The 16,859-nt window shown below is 39.9% G+C and overlaps 1 protein-coding gene across 3 annotated transcripts in view; it reads left to right on the top strand.

Moving 5' to 3' along the window:
- The first annotated feature begins 3,441 nt into the window (after positions 1-3,441).
- Positions 3,442-16,859, top strand: part of DICER1 (dicer 1, ribonuclease III) — a 63,207-nt gene continuing 49,789 nt past the window's right edge. For 2 of the 3 annotated variants that reach the window (XM_030950165.1, XM_030950161.1), the window contains exon 1: positions 3,560-3,712. The gene's annotated coding sequence lies outside the window, so the exon portion shown is untranslated. Of the gene's footprint in view, positions 3,492-3,559; positions 3,713-16,859 lie in introns of those variants that run through there. The other variant, XM_030950164.1, reaches the window with a different exon arrangement.

Here is a 16,859-nt window from a genome sequence, read left to right as displayed (position 1 = left end):
CAAACCCATTGTAGGTTTGATGGCATCAAAAAAAGCCAAAAATTATTTCTAGAGGAGTTGGGAGCCAATTTTGGTTTAAAAATATTCTCTCTTTGTGAGGCACTCCAGAACAGCTAACAGAATTCAAAGCTCAGAGTTGAATACAAATCTTGCAGTTGACAAATTTTGTTCTCCGTGGTTTTTTAGCGACTGGTGGCTATAGAGGGTCAAAAATTGATTTCTTTCCTAACAGAGCATTTATTTTTCTCCATCCTTCTTCCTTATCAGTGATTTAAATTTGTTTAGTTTCTTTAGTGATGTGTCACTGTGACAGACATACCCTAGAGACTATAAGTAGAAGATGATGGAGGAGATCATCTGTCTGAAGAAATCCAAGGAAAAAGCAGGGAACTTTGCCTGGGAAATGTTGCCAGGAGAGAGGGGGTCAGTTTCCAAACTATGTCAGCTCATATCCTCATGTCAGTAATTTAAAGAGGTAAAAAAAGAAAATATTACTGAAGTTTCTCTTGCACTAAGGAAAATATCCCTGGAATTACGCAGTCTGGGTCACTGAAGTGGGAAAGCATGCCTTTTTTTTTTTTAATGCATTTTAGGGTTAAGTTTAGACAAAGATTCATGCAACCTAACACCTTGTTAAAATCTAAGCTTCAGGTTTAGAAAGGGAATCTTCTTTCTTCCAACTTCCTTCTCTATAATCATATCGGCAGCTTTTTCTCATAATACATTGCAGGCGTTATAAAAAGCACCATGGTTTAAAACGTTTTCAACTGCTCTTTCCAGCAGTGATTCACAGCTAGGAGCTGGAAAACCTGGTAGCCAGACTGGGGGCTTCTTGAGAGGAAAGCCTCAAGGAAAAATTTCCCAAGTGGAGTGCAGAATAGACACATCCTTTCCTGGCCAGAGAAGCTAGAATGCAACACTTGGGCACGTACTGCCTCGGGAACTGGCAGCTTGTGTCACAGTGCCTCACTGAACCAGGGTGTGACAGGAGGCCAGAGGCACCGTGGCTGGTACCAGCAGCAGGGAACAACAGAGGTCACCATTGTCCCGCAGGAAGGAATCTCTCCAGAGTCCATTTAGACCCTGATGTGAGTGGAGCTGAGATGCCTGGTTTCCACTAGTGTGATTGGAGAGTTCTGTAGCATGAACAAAGACAATTCATTGTGACAAAGTGATTTTTAATGTCAGTTTTCCTCTTTTCTAACCCAAACATAATCTTTCTTTAATCTCAGTCAATAGAAAAAAACAGAAAAGCCTCCACTCCCCATCCATTACTAATTTTTTTTTAAAGGGAGATAAATGTCTCTATTTTCTTGTTGTCTAACAACAGTTACTCCATAGAGTAAATATCAGTATTTATAGTACTACAGATATGGGGAAGGCTGTTACTTGGTACATTGTAACTTATTCTTTTCCAGATTTTAATAGCTGGGCAGCGTGTCCTTTTCATCCCACAGCCTGTTTTGTTTTTATGGTTGGTTGTGTGGTTTTTTACCAAACTCTGATGCCAACCAGTTTGAAATATGTGGAATTTTTCAGTTGCATCTCACATCTCACGAGTTCATCTCACTTTAAAAATCTTTGTAATGAATTTGTGAAATCAACATGAAAGTAAATTTTTTATTTGGGGTTAAACTCTGAAGGTTAGGTCTGATTACACAAATATATGACATCAAATATCTGTTTCTTAGAATAGAGAGAGGGTAGTGGGGACAGGATTGTAAGAAACAGCACACATTTTCTCCTGTGCTTTTATATCAAAAACTCCTGTCAGCCGGCAGGCTCAAGGAGGAAATAGCTGTGGAGAAAGACACCCGATTTTATAAGAAAATAACTTCCAGAATTATCCTGGTATTTGTCTATTTTGTTTCCTAAGTATTCTGCTTGCTTTTTCTTTGAACCTACTTGAAATGGATAAAATTCATTATTTAACCATGGCCTGCACTAAGGAGGGTTTCTTTCTGCTCTATTTCATGTTGGAAGGAATCAAGAATGCCAATTTCCTTCAGTACTTCAGCTAAAATTGGAAAAATAGACCCATATGCTCTGACAGTTCCCACTGGATAAGATTGAACAGCTGCTCCTCTTTCTCAGCTTTTGTCATGGGATATAATTATTCTTCCATCCATAAAAAAACAGAAGGATGCCCTTTCAATCCTATAAAAATACCCAGTACTGTACCATTTAACAACATAACAGCAGGCATTACGAAGTTGTGCTCAAAACAGCAGCAGAGGTTTGTGCCAAGAAAATACTTAATTTGATAATACTCCAGGCCTCTAGATCACTTTGAATCTGAAGTAATTTTACTTGGGTTGTTTTAAACGAATCTTAGGAGTGCTCCAGTCAGCTTTATTTTTTCATACTGATTTTGCAGGCACAGTTGTGTTACAATGGCAAGTCCCTGGTAGAGAGCAGATAGAAGGAGGAAGCTGGACGTGCAGTGACTGATCTTCCACTGAAAACACACTGCCTTCCACACAGCTTACAAGGGCAGTGGCTGGCCAGCAGTCGCATTCATGGTCATCTTCTTTATCAGGCACTAAGGTCGATCACCATCCAGTCATTGTGCAAGCACATGAGATCACAGGAGACTCTCACTTGGTCCCCTGGCTTAACACAAATGTGACTCGTTCACCTCTGCCTGAAGGGTTTTGGTGGTGGGAAAACCTCACCCTACACCAGCTGTTTAGTTTCAGACATTTCAGGGCACATCTAAATATATTCAGTAGTAACATCTACTAGATCAATGCCAAAGTACTGGAGTGAGACCAGTGCTCCAGCCAGGCAACAATCTGCCTCATGCAGTGACAGAAAGAGATGCTGCCTTGGGAGCCCATCCAACCCAACCACCTTCAGCTGTCCTTTCTTCTTCCACCTTCTGGGCCGTGCACCAGCAAGGACTGAAGGTTCCCCAGGAGAAAAGTAACACTTCCCCTGTAGCAGGGAGGTGACTTCTTATGGAAATAGCCACCAGTGTGTGGAAAGGTGGGATTTTTGACAGAGAGCAGCTCAGCGCTGCTGAGGGAGGGATCACCAAAAGGGATCACCTTTTTCCCCTAGGGCTTGCCGTGCGATAGAACAACCCCATTCCCCCAGATCCGGCACTCCGTGACCCTCAGTGCCACAAGGAGAGAAGGCCGAGGCCGAGGCCTCCCACCCAAGATGGCGGGCACCGCCCTCGCCTCAGCGCGCCCACCGCCCCCGCCCCGGCACGCGAGACCCGCCCGCCGCGGGCACGGCCGAGCGCCCGCTCCGCTCCCCCGGCGGAGGGGCGGGAACGCGCGCGCACGTGAGCGCCCGCGGCTCTCCGGCAGTCGCTGTATCCCGCCCTCCCATTGGCCGTCGGGCGAACCTTTCACCTTTTACCCGGCTGCGGCCGCCAATCGCCTGCTTCCTCTCATAGCGTGGGGGGATGCGGAGCGTGCGGACTGCGCAGGGCGGAATTCTCGGAGCGGGGTTGCGCCGCGGGCGCTGGGCGGCCCCTGTTGGTACGGGCGGGAGGGGCGGGGGCGGCGCTCCGTTTGCGTAGCGCCGGCCGTAGCGCAGGGGCGAGGGAGGGAGGGGGAGGCCGTCCCGGGCCCAGGTGAATGGAGGGACCTGACAGCTGCGGGGACTGAAGCGGCGGCGGCGGGGAAATGGCGGCGGCGGGAACACAATGAGACGCGGCCTGTAGTAGGGAGAAGCGCCGGGCTGGGTCCGGTCCGAGCAGGTAGGAGATGGCGCGCCGGGAGCTGCATGGCGGCCGAGCGCGGGTGTGTCGCGCCCGCTGGCCGCAGCTCCCGCGGCCCCGGCGCCGCCGCCAGCGGGGTGGGATGGCGGCAGCCCGTCCCTCCCTCTCTCCCTCCCTCCCGGGGCCCGGGCAGTGCTGCCCCGCCTCCGCCCCAGTGGCCGCCCGCGCCCGGGCCCCGCGATCGGCCTGGGCAGCTCCCCCGGCGCCGGCGGGGCCCGCCCGGCCGGGCCTTGCTGCGGCCCCGCTCGGCTTTGTCTGTGAGCGGCGCCCCCCGGGCAGCCGCGCCGGAGCCTCCCGGGGGCTCGGGGCCCTCCCGCCGCGTCCCAGGAAAGCAGTGGCGGGTAGTGAAGGAGTTTAAACTTCAGCAGTGCTCATGTTAAAGGCGGTGTAAAAACGTCTTGGCTCTTCTTTGCTTCCTTTCCATCCTTTTCCAGGGTAAATTAAGGCAGCGTGATTAAAGGCAGACCTTCTGCTGCGTGAATGTGCGTTGAAAAGTGAAAGGTTAAAAGACATACATTTTTGCTCAGGACTTTGTTGCTGTGTTAGGTAATACAGATGTAGCCCGCATGAGTAGAAAATGGGGGGTGGTGCTCATATCTGACAAAAAATAAAAGGTATCTTCTGTGTGCATTATGTTTAATCAGAAATTGGTGTTCAATAAAAGTGACTCTCAAAGCGACTAGTGAATCTCGGTTAACTGCTAACAGTCCATAGGATGTTTGGCACTTCAGATCAGCTTTGAGTATTTTTGATGTTAAGATTTTGGTCTTCAAGTTAGGTGGTTGGCTCAAGTGGTGAAAGTGTGTATGTTGGAAGATTGTCTTCAGTTTTCTTTCCGTAAACGTGGTAATCAAAACAATTACCTTTGCAGACCCTCAGTTTGCCTTGTTTTATTGTGTTTTATGTGTTTTCTTTAAATAAGCCGCTCTGGATGCTCTGCTGAAATTCTGACTGCACGTGCGTGTTCTGTAGGTGGAGGTGGTGCTTGTTTTAGCAAGTTCATACAGACACTAACTGAAATTAATTTCATAACTATTTTCCTAAGTTCCTCTCTTAGGAGAGTCTTTCTTACTGTCTATCTCCGTACTGTGGTCGATGAGCTTTGAAGATGCTACTAGCAGTTTTCAGCTGGAAGGTGCTTTTTTTACATGTTTAATAATTGGATTGTTACTTTATTAATTGGTAGCATTAAAAATATGTATATTATTCAGAAGTGTTGACCCTGAATTAGCTACTGCTGTTCTTCAAAGCATCCTGATGATACAGTTCTGTGAAAGTGGTAGGTCAGTACTTGGCAGCCACAAAGCGATTAATACGAGAATTAACAATTAATTGAGAAGGCAGTGACATCAGTATCTGATTGTATAAATCTTTTCTCAGTCCATATGTTTAATATAAAATGCAGTTTGGGTATTTTCTTCTACTTTAGAAGGTTGTGTTAGGCTAAGAGAAGTGTAGATGGAAAATTGACTAGGGCTTTTCACACAAGGAAGGACATACCAATGAAGGGATAACAAACATCACAAAGGGAGTCATGAGGAAAGTAGAAGAGGGAAGTGTTGATTGTTTGCTTGTTTCTCCTGTTTTTGAAGGATTTCTGTATCCTACAGACTGAACACAAATGTGATACTCCTTTACTTTATGTGTAACTGACAGACGTGGTGCATCAGTCTATTTGGAATGCCAGAAGTTTACCAGACAGTTGAAACAATTCATTCGTAGTGAAATTCATCCAAGGCTCTAAAAAGCAGAGTATCTTTTCAGTCTTGGCAAACACCAAGGTGGCTGCTCCATGGAAGGTACTTCTGCCTACCCTGTAATTACACAGCTCCATACATGTCCTCCACTGCTCACTGGTAGGAGGAAGCCAACCAAGCTGTTTTGTCTGTTTTATTACACTAATGTTTTTCTAGGAGTTATACTTTCTTTTTTCCTTTATTTTATTAAATACTTTGATCATCTGTAGCATACAAATGAGAAAAACCTAAAACCTGCAGTTCAAAACCAGATGTATTTTCATGGGGTTTTTATGTAGTTGTTTAACATATAGATGTTTCTCCTTTCCCACGTCAAAAATGTGCAAAGTACTTTGCCAGTTTTTCAGCAAAGTGTATGGATTTGCTTCAGCACAGGTGCTCAGAGTCTGAGTGTATCTGTCCCGTTCTGGCTTTCAGTATGAACTGACTAAATGTGCATTTATCTGTACTGAATGCAAATTACTGCAAAACCAAATGAAAACACGTGCATTCTTAAAAGAGCGAGGAGTTATTTAGCAAAATGGATAAAAGAGCTGAGATAATTTGATTTCTCTTCAGATAAACTCTAGAATAAAAGTGAGAGCAAGAATTCAGGAAGATTTTGAAAAGGATTCTAGGGCTTTAGGGTCAATGAGCATTACAGTAAGTGCTAAGACTACAGAAAGGTTTTTTATTTTGGGCCATAGGTTAATCTGTTGATACCAGAGCGGTTTTTGCCTTTTTTGCCTATTTTTTACATATATATTTGTGGCTCTGTAGCCTATTATTGTATTTGTAGCTAGCATTTTACCTACTCCATTGGACAGAAAGACAAAAGAAATTCCCCAGTGGCACCAAGCCCTGGGGGTCCAAGATTAGGTCCTCTGGGAACTGTGGTCAAAATGACAAAGACACGTTTTCATGAACAAAGTTTAGTTGTTATCCTAGGGGGAGTTTAAGAAAAGGGTAGAACCAGGGGGAATTGCCATCACCTATGTCTGTAACTGGGGATTCTTGTAGGTTATGCTCATTTCTAAACATACAAAAATTGTATCTGCTTTATGTTACCTGTGCATCTTCAGCACTTTCCTTCCAGCATGTTGTGCACCACAAGGACCTTGTTACATTGTAAAGGTAAACCCTTTTAATCATCTGTGTCTGGCTCATGATTTTCGGGCCAGTGAAAAGGCATCACTATCAGGCAGCAGGTAGAACTTCAGAATACTGAGATAGATTGTTCTGTTGTCCATAATTCTCTCTGACCTTTTTCCCTCTCGTGTAGGTAATACAAACTAGGGAGTATGCTGAGCCTGGTAGGTTGTTGGCAGAGCAGCAAGGTGTCCCCTATGTCCCAGTACCTGACTGTAACCAGCCTCTGGCCATCACCTTCTTGTGTTCTAGTAAATTCCTCAGACTGATAGCAGGAGTTTGGTTTTATTTATATAGATACTTCTAGGAAGTGCTACTTTTAAAGAAAGGAAAAGTATAATTAGAGTGTTGTGCAGAACAGGAGCTTCTGTAAAATGTTTGGAATGTGTTTTTAGAATGCTATGTCCTGAAGGCTAAGAATAGTTGGAGTAGATCAGAAAGCATGATTTTGCTTTTCACCTTCCTGACATCTATTTTTTCATCCTTTCATGCTTTTGTGAGTACCATATGTATTGTGATAAACCAGAAGAGAAGAAACTTGTTATACAGTAAAAACTAAAAGTTCATTTTTTAGGTGAAGTTGCAGTCTTCGTTGACATTTCAAGTTTTGGTGTTCGAACTGTATTGATTGGGGGTATGGTGGCTTTAGGACTAAAATAAACATTCTAGAAGACTTAATCTAGAGAACAGAGTAGTGCCCACTTCAATGTGTGCCATGTCATTATATTAGGTAAACTCTTGGTTTTGGTAGTTCTTGCATGCTTATCTAGTAACATAATTTTTTCAAGTTTGCATGTTGAGTAGTATATTTGGAATTCCCTTGTTATTTCTGCTCTGTATTGCAGACTGCATTAGTTAAATCAATTTTCCATTATATTTGTTACCTTCAAAATCATACAGTCCAGAAGCCGAGAACTGAAACTTGTGTCAAGGAATTTACTTGCATTGTTGCACAGCTGGAGATATTGAAAGGCTGTTCTCTGATGGGAAAGAGAAGAAAGGGCAATATTTTCCAGTTTCTCCTGTTGTAAATACTCCTGGATCCAAGAGACTTCAGTGCTGCTTGTTGTGGTCCTTCCTTGAAGTGCCAGTCTGTGATCTGTGTTTTGGTTGGCATGGGTGTTACTAGTGAGTTCCTTCTTACCAAGACAGAAAATCAAAGGAGTTCTCTCTTGATCTTTGCTAATGGTAGCAGAAAATCTTGGTTTGCTTTTCTTTCTTCCCTTTATGTCAGTGACTCAGTACTTCTGTGATGTAAGCTGGCAGGATCAGTTTCTGCCCATGTTTTAAATATTCTGTTTTTCTTCATAAAGGATTCATTCCTTTGAGTTAATTGAATGAGTGTGAGAGATCTGAGAAGCCACATGGTGGCTTCTGACTTGAAGGATTGGTTGCTGGAAACAGAGCTCATCAGGTTGGGACTGTTTTAGCTGGCCTTGGGATTTTTGTATTTGTTTTAAATATCAATATCCTTGTGTTTTCTCATTTGTGCAAATGCACACACAAACATAAAAAAACCCCGACCCCAAATGCATGTTTGAACCAACCCCTTATTGTTAGTTATTAAAACCTGATTTCTGGTTCCTGTGTCCTCTTTTGGATTCTGATTCTTGGTAATTTGTCAAGCCATGTAGCAGCCTTTTCCTCATCTGAGATGCTAATAAGTAGCTGGGTAGCAGTAAAGAAATTGATCTTAAATATAAGAATTTAGGAATTTCATTTTTGAAAACTGAATTGGAGTTTTAGACCTGCCCACTTATTGATTGCATAAATCTCCTTTCCTTAGGAAGTGATTTCTGATCTAGACCAAGTTTCTTACAGCTTTCTTTGAACTGTTACTGGCCTTTTATGGTATTTCTGCTGTATATTTTTTTCAAGCCAAAAGGAATGAAAAAGGCTTAGCTATTTAAAGGTGAAGTTGCCTTGTAGTTTGTAGTAAAACTTCTAGAGGTGATCTGAATTCTAGACAGCACTCGAACCACAGAAGACCTAACTTCTCTCACTAAATTCTGGCAAGTTAATTCAGGTATTTTTGTTTTTACCTCCTCTTTTGAGTTTAACTTTCAAGTGCATAAATAAAAGGCATTTTTCAAATATTTCTATTCTGCATACCTTAGAACATTTAATGTATTTAATCTGACTTATTAACTGGGGTTTTATGAATTAATAATATTATAGTATATCTTCTCTATTCAGGATATTAGTGTCTGGGATCAATCTTAAGTAAGACTTTTAATTCCTCACTGAAGCTGTGTATTTCTGAGCAGGCAAACTTGTGCTTTGCTGTATCTTCATGGTCAATAGCTACTAGACTTTGTTTTTGGAAGAAGACAAAACGAATGTGCTTACAATACAAGCGAAAGTCTGGTCAGTTTTTTTTAGTGACCCACAACCTTTGCCATCTTTCAACTAAAGCTAAATGCCCATATTGTCAACTTACTACATAACAGAGGTCATATCCCTTCTTAACAACTTCAAAATTTGTTTTGGGGGAAAAAAGTCTATGGTTCTCCCTTTGCCCTCAGCTACTGAAGATAATTTTTCATGGTTCTTGCTGTCTAACATAGTGCTATCTCAATGATTTCCAAGACTGTAGAAACTAAATTACTATTGGAGATAGATAATGAGCATCAAAAAGTATACTGCTTCTTAAAACAAAAATACCCCAAACAAGCACACATTTAAACCTCTGTTTCTGCTGTGTGTTTTTTGAGTCCTCAGGATGATGTGTGTGTTTTTGTCATTTGTTCTTCTTGCTGCGTATACTTTCCTGTTTGTGTGAAACAAAGTAGGAGGAAGATTGGAATATGAATGTTTTCTACCTGTGTAATGAACAGTCAGCGTGAATGGCAGAGACTGCAAAAGGGAAGTGACAGAAGCTTGTTACTCAGAGCCATGGGATTATCTTTGTATCTTTTTCATTATTTCTACAGTTACTGCCAGCAAGGTCTCATGGACTGCCTCACAATTTTTTACAACTTGTAAAAAAAGCATGTGAGGAAAGTTTTTCTCTTTTCTTTGTTGTTTCTAAAGAATATTGAACTCTATCAGCATTGGCCTCAGGATTTCACTGATGCTGAAGAAAGATAGCAAGCTGTAAGTGGTAGGGCAACAACAAACTGTCTGTATACTTTCAAAGATTATAAATAAAAAATAAAAATATATCCAGGTATTTCCAGAAATGTATACCCAGTATATCCATAGGTTTATATAGTGAATAGATAAGTTGATTTGTTTACTGTGCAATCAGTCACAAAGGCTCTGAGTTAATTAAATCTTCCACTACAGAAGTGTGGCTGTACCACCTACTGAGGGATTTGAAAGCAATGGGTTTGAGGCATGATGGGTGATGAAGCTCTGGAGGAGAAAGTGTGTAGGTTTTAGGAAAGTAATGCATTTTTATCTTCAAGTATTTAATTGAAAAAAGGATTGGAAGAATGCCAAAGACATTTATGAACTCCCTGAGTCTTTGAAAAACGTATGATCAACTTCCAGGAGATGAGCAATTTTCCCTGTTGTAATCTTTGCATAGTTAATGCTTTGCGGTGTTGAAGTTAAGAAGTTAAACCTACCTTGATTAATAGTAAGTTATCTGGAAAATGGTCTTCTAATGACTATGTGTTGCCTAAACTGAGTACAGGATGAGTTTTTAGTGACAAAATTCATGATTCGTTGAAACTCTCTACTGGCCAGTTGTTATCTCAGCTGATGAGGATCTGCAAGGAATTATTGGACAATTTTAGAGCATGTAGTGACTGGCATAATGATGAAGCAGGTGCTGATCTCTGGCAGGCATTTGGAGTACTATGCCACTAATGCTACTAATGTATACATTACCAGCTATTAGGAGTTCTTAAAACCCTTTATCAGTTCATCCCCTTACAGCAGTGTGCTGCCTCTAGGTGTTTCCTCTGGCACCATTTAAATAATTTTGGACCACACAAGAAGTAGTTTTGGGTTTGGAATTTTTATTGATCTTAGTGTAACACGGTTCAGCAGCAGTTGGCAGTAGAGAGGAAAAGCTGGTGTCTGATTTTAAATTGCAGCAAAAAACCTGTTGAATCCAATTTCCTTGTTTTCTGTAATGAAGGTGTTCAAATGGCTGTCAAAGTGGATGACAACCTCCTCCTCATGACAACTCTAATACTCCTCTGATCCATGTCAACTACTTAATTCAGCTTGCTGAGCCAGTAGAAAACTTGCCTAGGTCAAGGAAAAAAAAATACCACTTGGTTATATTGTCCTGAGCTATTTTTCTTCCAGAAAGTCAGACAAGTGTCAAAGCTGTTAGAGAAGGGAAGGAGCAGCGACAGTGGGGTTCCTTCATTGAGCACTAGTTGTCATCAGATTGGATCTACAGTCTCATGAAAACTAATCTCAAACTACTACTTCTCACCAATTAATTAAAATAATTGTACCATGTTTTTCTCAACTTTATACTTTCTCACTTGCTGTTAATAGCTGCTGTTATAAACAAGTGTGTTATGACAGTAGTTTTGTGGATTTGTGTATGAAAATCAGCTGTAGTAAATCCAGGATAGGAACAAAGTGAGGGGAAAATTATGCTATGAAAATTAAATAAAAAACCAGTTGTATTAACAACGCTTCTTTAGCAAGTACTATTCTGAGATATGAACAACTTTTGAATAAAATTAACTATAATCAGTGCAGTAATTAAGATGGAACACTTAACAAGACTAATTCATCTAAGAAACAATTTATTCTGTGTTATTTCTTTCATTCTGTTATGGTCTGACTCAGCTGTGGTCACAGATGACTTGGAAACAGTTGTGGGGGCAGCAGGTAGATTGAAGAGAGAGTGAGAGTGATGCTTTGGGGTGTAACAGTGCTTGTACTAAATGCATGGTAAGCTGTCACCAGGAAGCCTTTATTATACAGTGTTTTGTCTTGCTGCTGAGTGAAAATGGAAAAAAAGTGATAAAATGAAAAGAATCTTTCCTGTGCTTTGTTTACATCAGGAATTAATTTCTTCTCTGATTGTTTTAGAAAAAATTGTACAACCAGCTACAGATTTTTGTTAGTATATTTGAGGAAGTAAAAGTGAAATACCCATCTGGTGAAATGATGGGATGTAAAACCTCTGCACATGCCACGTGCTTAGTCCTACTAAAAGAGGAGTAATAAGGTCACTCTTCTCAGTGACAGCTTGCTCTTAAGGATTTAAGGCATTCTTCCTTTTCAATGTACTTCATTGCTTTCGTTGATTAGTCTCAGTTTCTCTAATGTCTTGTCTGTGCAGCAAGGTCAAACTTAATTTTTAACTTAAAAATGACATACCTTTAAAATTTTATTTCAAAACTACTTTCCTATTACAAGTCTTAGAAGCCTAGATGTTAGTTTTTGGGATTTTTTTTTTTGCTTTAGTGGTTTGGGTTTTTTTTTTTCACCAGCTTTAGTATGTATTTGAAGTAGCTTGAATTGTAAATTAGGAAATTATGAAAAAGGTAATTTCTTAAAATCATTAGTTAAAGAGAAGTGAGAGACTTCCTGTTCAGTGTTGAGAAAGCAGCACAGAGGAAGAAGAGAGAAATCTCCATTGAAAGTTAGGCACATAATCTGCTTAAGTCATTCTGGAAGTCATCAATTATCTGCCTCTTTAGGCATCTTAATGCATCTATGTATGCCTACTCAAATAAGCTGCTCATTAGCTGATGAAAGCAAATGATTAGTCAATGAAATTGAAAGTTACTTGTATTTAAATATTTATTCTGAATAATTTCAACTGTATAAATGTAGTATAAGTTTGCATTAATTGAGTTATAAATTCTTTCCAAATACACCAGAGTATGCAGGGGGAAAGTTGTTCTACATAATTCAGTATAACAATTAATAAGGATGATGGTGTGATTGCTGCAATGTTGATGGCTGTGATGCTATTCTTCTGCTTAGTCAGATGCCTGTGTTGTGAATCAGCCTAAACGATATCAATATGGATGCAGTCATTTCTAAGGAAAACTATAAAAACAGTGTAAGTTCCCAACTAATAGGGTAGTTTTGTAAGAACCCTAGATTTAAGCTTTTCTAGTATAAATCTGGGATGCTTACCAGTATGCATCAAAATCGGGGATGTTAATACCTCTGATTTAATTGGACTTGCTGTATTGACATGTTAATGGTGGAGTAATTAACTTTAAAATGCTTGATTATTCCTTGTTGATAAAAGAAATGATTTGGTATATAAAGACTTATAGTAAGGTTTTGGGGTTTTTGGTTTGTTTTTTTTTTTTTTTTAAATCTGAAGCATCTCTGCTTTTCCAGATATTTGATTGCGTTCGTGTTTTTTGGTTTGCTTTGAGAATCTTGCACCTTTCCTTTAATTCCCTCATAACTAGGTTGAGTTCTTAGTCGCTTGCATGCTCCCAGTGTTTCTTCTGATCCAGCCAGTCTGAGTGTTCATTACAGCTGCCCTTCACTTCTGTTCTGCTTCATGGATGTCTTCAGAGAGTCTGGGCTTGATTGACCTCTGGAGAAACATAGTCTGACCTGCTGGAATTGGTCATCTGCAGGGTTCTGTGAGAATAAATGTGGGTAAGAAAGTACTCTTAATGCAGTACTCAGCATTAAGTGAAAGAATTAATACGTGTGCAGAGCTGCCCAGACTGGAGGAATGATACAGTGATAACTGTGTGAGTTGGTATGTGAATTTGAATTTTGTTTCCCCCATTCAGCATAGAGGAGATGTGTTCTACTGCTTATCTCATTCTTCTGTCCTTCCCAGGTCATTCCTTGTCAGTCACCAGGAATGTACCTGCCAGGCTGTTACCGTGTTCTTCTGGGAGGTCTTAATATATCCAGAGTAGAAGCTGAGCACAGCAGCAGCAGAAAGGGGAGGTAGTCCAGGCTCTGCCAATGCAGCTGCAAGTCAGCCTCACAGAATTTGGCTGCATTTTTTTCCTGAAAATTGAGAACTATTGAATTAAGAAAACACCTCTGAGGTTTTGCTCATAGTTGCTTGATGTTGCTACTTAATGTTGCTGCAATCAAGCTACTGTACTTCTGGTAATTAGATGATACCAGGCATAATAATTGGTGGTTTGGCAAAATCAATGCAAACTACAGCTAATGTGGTAAGAACAGGAAGGAATTCTTTCTTTCACTTTGTATTTTCTGGTTTTTAATAACCAGGATTTATGGAGCCAGTAATCCTGAGTACAGCAAAATCTGCACTGTTGTTTTTGATAGGAGTCTCTACTCAAACTTGTATGTTTGTGTTCTGCTCTGAAAATGCAGTTCACGACTGACTGAATTACAGGACTGTCTGTTAATATTACAGAAGAAAGGAACTTTCTTCAACTAATGGTTGGACTAGGGTCGTGTACATATGTGTGTCTTTTTTAATGTAATATTGTGTCAATAATACAGGGACTGGAATTAAAAAGAGTTTAGGAATATATTAATTCTGAGCTGTACTTAGTAGAAGAGTTAATTGACAGGTTTAGTACTATATTAACTTAGTTATATTGGTTCCAGAACCCAACATAGTGTCAGAAACCTTCAGTTACACCATTTACAGGGATTTAACTCCTTTAAAACATTATTTCTCAGGCCTGAGTAGTTTTAGATAATAATATAAAAATGGAATTAACAATAATTTAGTTTCTCTTTCCTTCTAAATTGCCTCTATAATCATTAAATGAGTATTCAGTAAATACTATATCCAGTATTTACAACTGCTTTAATGTCTGGAACAATCCTGTGATTTGCATATCTGGGAATGCTTTTGTATATATGCAGGAATAGCTCTTACTTCATTCTGGAAAATTAAAGGTAAAAAGTTACCTCCACCTTCATGCCTCCCAAACTTTTTTTTTTTAATGATTGTTGTAGCAAAGAAGCTTATTTCAGGTTTTAGAGCTTTTGTTAGCATTCAATGAGCAGGAACAACTTACATATATTTTTTAACCCACATAATTAAGAGTATTCAGCACTATATGGTATTAGCAGAGCTAATGTAGAAAATTGGATTAATACTGCACTGAACTGTAATCTACATGTGGCATAAGAGAAGGATACCTATCAATATACATTCAGGGAACTTTCTCAAGGACACCTATTTTCTCAATTTATTCTTTTTCGTCTTGAATTTGTTCTGCTACTGTGCAAGATTCATGGATGAATCAGGGATGGGTCTGTTTTCTGATTTGGATCTCTGCGCTGCAAGGTTTAGTGGTGCTTAGTTGCAGCAGGATTGGAGCTAAGGGACCTTTATGAACTGGTTAAACCACCTCCTCTGTCATCAGTGAAGTATGTTTGACCTTGTTCCAGCTTTCATGGTTGATCACAATATGAAAAGCTTTCAAAGAAGGAAAGAAAATATAAAGCTTCTCAGTCAATATTTAGACACGTCTGACCCCACAAATCAGGGAAAAGAAGCTGTCCACATTGCATTTTGCAGATCTTAAATATTTTTATTTTTCAAAATCAGTTAGGATTCCACGTTTACTCCTAAACCTAAGAATTTGATTTAAGGCATCTATTAAAAAAGAAGCTTTAATTGAACATAAAAACCTTAGGAGTTACTTAGCACAAGAGGAAGTCCTCAAGTCTGTGCAAATCGTTCCAGTTTTTCCTACCAATAGCTCAGGACTGACAGTACACAGAACAAACATGTCTTATCTTGTAGGTATTTTTTACCACTTTACCTTAGATAAGGACTTCAGCTCTTCTGTCACTACCTTTTTGCCAAGTAAATTGTTGAGTATTTTTGATTCAGTTTCAGTATTGTGTCAGTTGTTTTGGAATGTCAACAGTGCTACAGATAACCTGTGATATGAGATTGCTACACGAGGCTTGAAGTAGTGTACTGGTAAAATGTAATATTTATGGCTTCTCACCACTTTTGAACCCCAGTGTGCAAATGTTTTCTTTATTGGACAATATTGAGAAATAAAGATTGCATTTAAAGATGAAAGTTGTTAATTGATAAGAGCTGCTGAAGTCTTATATTAGTTTAACTGTACAGAATGTGAAGGAATGCTCATGTATTTACATAGAGGGAAATAACCATAGCTTCTCCACTTTGGAATTGAGTCACATCATTTTACATGATGCACATTTATTCTCTTCGTGTCTTGTGTGAGAGCCCTTGCAACACTCTTGGTTTGCCACAGAGCGTTTTCATAGGATTGTAGAATTCTATATAATTTAGGGGGAAGACCCCTAAAATCCAGCTATCAATGTAAGACTGTCCAGTCCACCCAAAACCATGTCCCTAAGTGCCACACATACACATTTCATTAAACACCTCCAGGGGTGTTGACTCAACCTGGTTAGCATCATCACCTTTACATATTCTTACATATTCCAAAAGAAAAACAAAGACAAAACCAACAAGAAGCAAACAAAAAACCTAGTGGGCCTATGGAAATGTCTTGGAGGTTATTCACATATTTTCTTTCAATAAAATAAAATAAGTATGTTTTTTGGTTGTTGCAGGTTTTTTTTCTCTCCTTTGGTGAGTTCTGTGACAGCTGAAGAGTCTTGAATGTCTTCTAAATTTGGGAGGAAAAAAGTTCCTTTGTACTACATATTTTTATTAATTTAATACTGACTTCATCCCAGCTTCACATTAAAAAAAATGTCAGTAGTGTGCCTACAAGTTCACTTCAGGGAAAGGCCACGTGAAGCCCAGTAGTGTAACTGGTGAGAAGTTGTTATTTTTTAGGATGAAATTGAAAACAACAAAGTGTAAAATGTGGAGTAAATAATGTGCAACATATAGTACAACATATAGTACACATTTTAAGGTTGCACTAGGAAGAGTTGGTTTGATTGACCATTGATGATAAATACTTTTTGTTTTGTTGGTGTTTTTATTGAAACTAGGGCTAGAATTTGAACGCTGGTTCTTGGGTGGTGCATAAATTGATATGGCTGATTGCAGTAGATGTGAGCTCTCATTTTAGAATTGGTAGAAGTTTTAGAGCTTGATTTACAATCCAAATGTCTGCTGGCCTTGCATCATACAATTAAGGACCTCAGAGAAAGCCTTTTGTAATGTGGGGAACTTGGTAATTTTGGATGTCGTGGAGCATTGGTAACAGTGAACTGTTGAATGCCCCTGTTTTGAGGAGCTTGACTTTCAGCCCCATGCAGAGAAAGGGTTTATGTTTATGCAAATAATGGGATTGAAGTCTCCACATGGGGTTATATTCAGGAGGCAGCTGCTGCTTTTACTTATCCAAAGCAAGAATAATTAATGCTTTGAAACCGTACTTGCC

This window comes from Camarhynchus parvulus, chromosome 5 (genome assembly GCF_901933205.1).
Source record: "Camarhynchus parvulus chromosome 5, STF_HiC, whole genome shotgun sequence".
Classification (NCBI taxonomy): domain Eukaryota; kingdom Metazoa; phylum Chordata; class Aves; order Passeriformes; family Thraupidae; genus Camarhynchus; species Camarhynchus parvulus.
The sequence above is the reverse complement of the archived record's forward strand: the minus strand, read 5'-3'. Positions and strand labels throughout refer to the sequence as shown.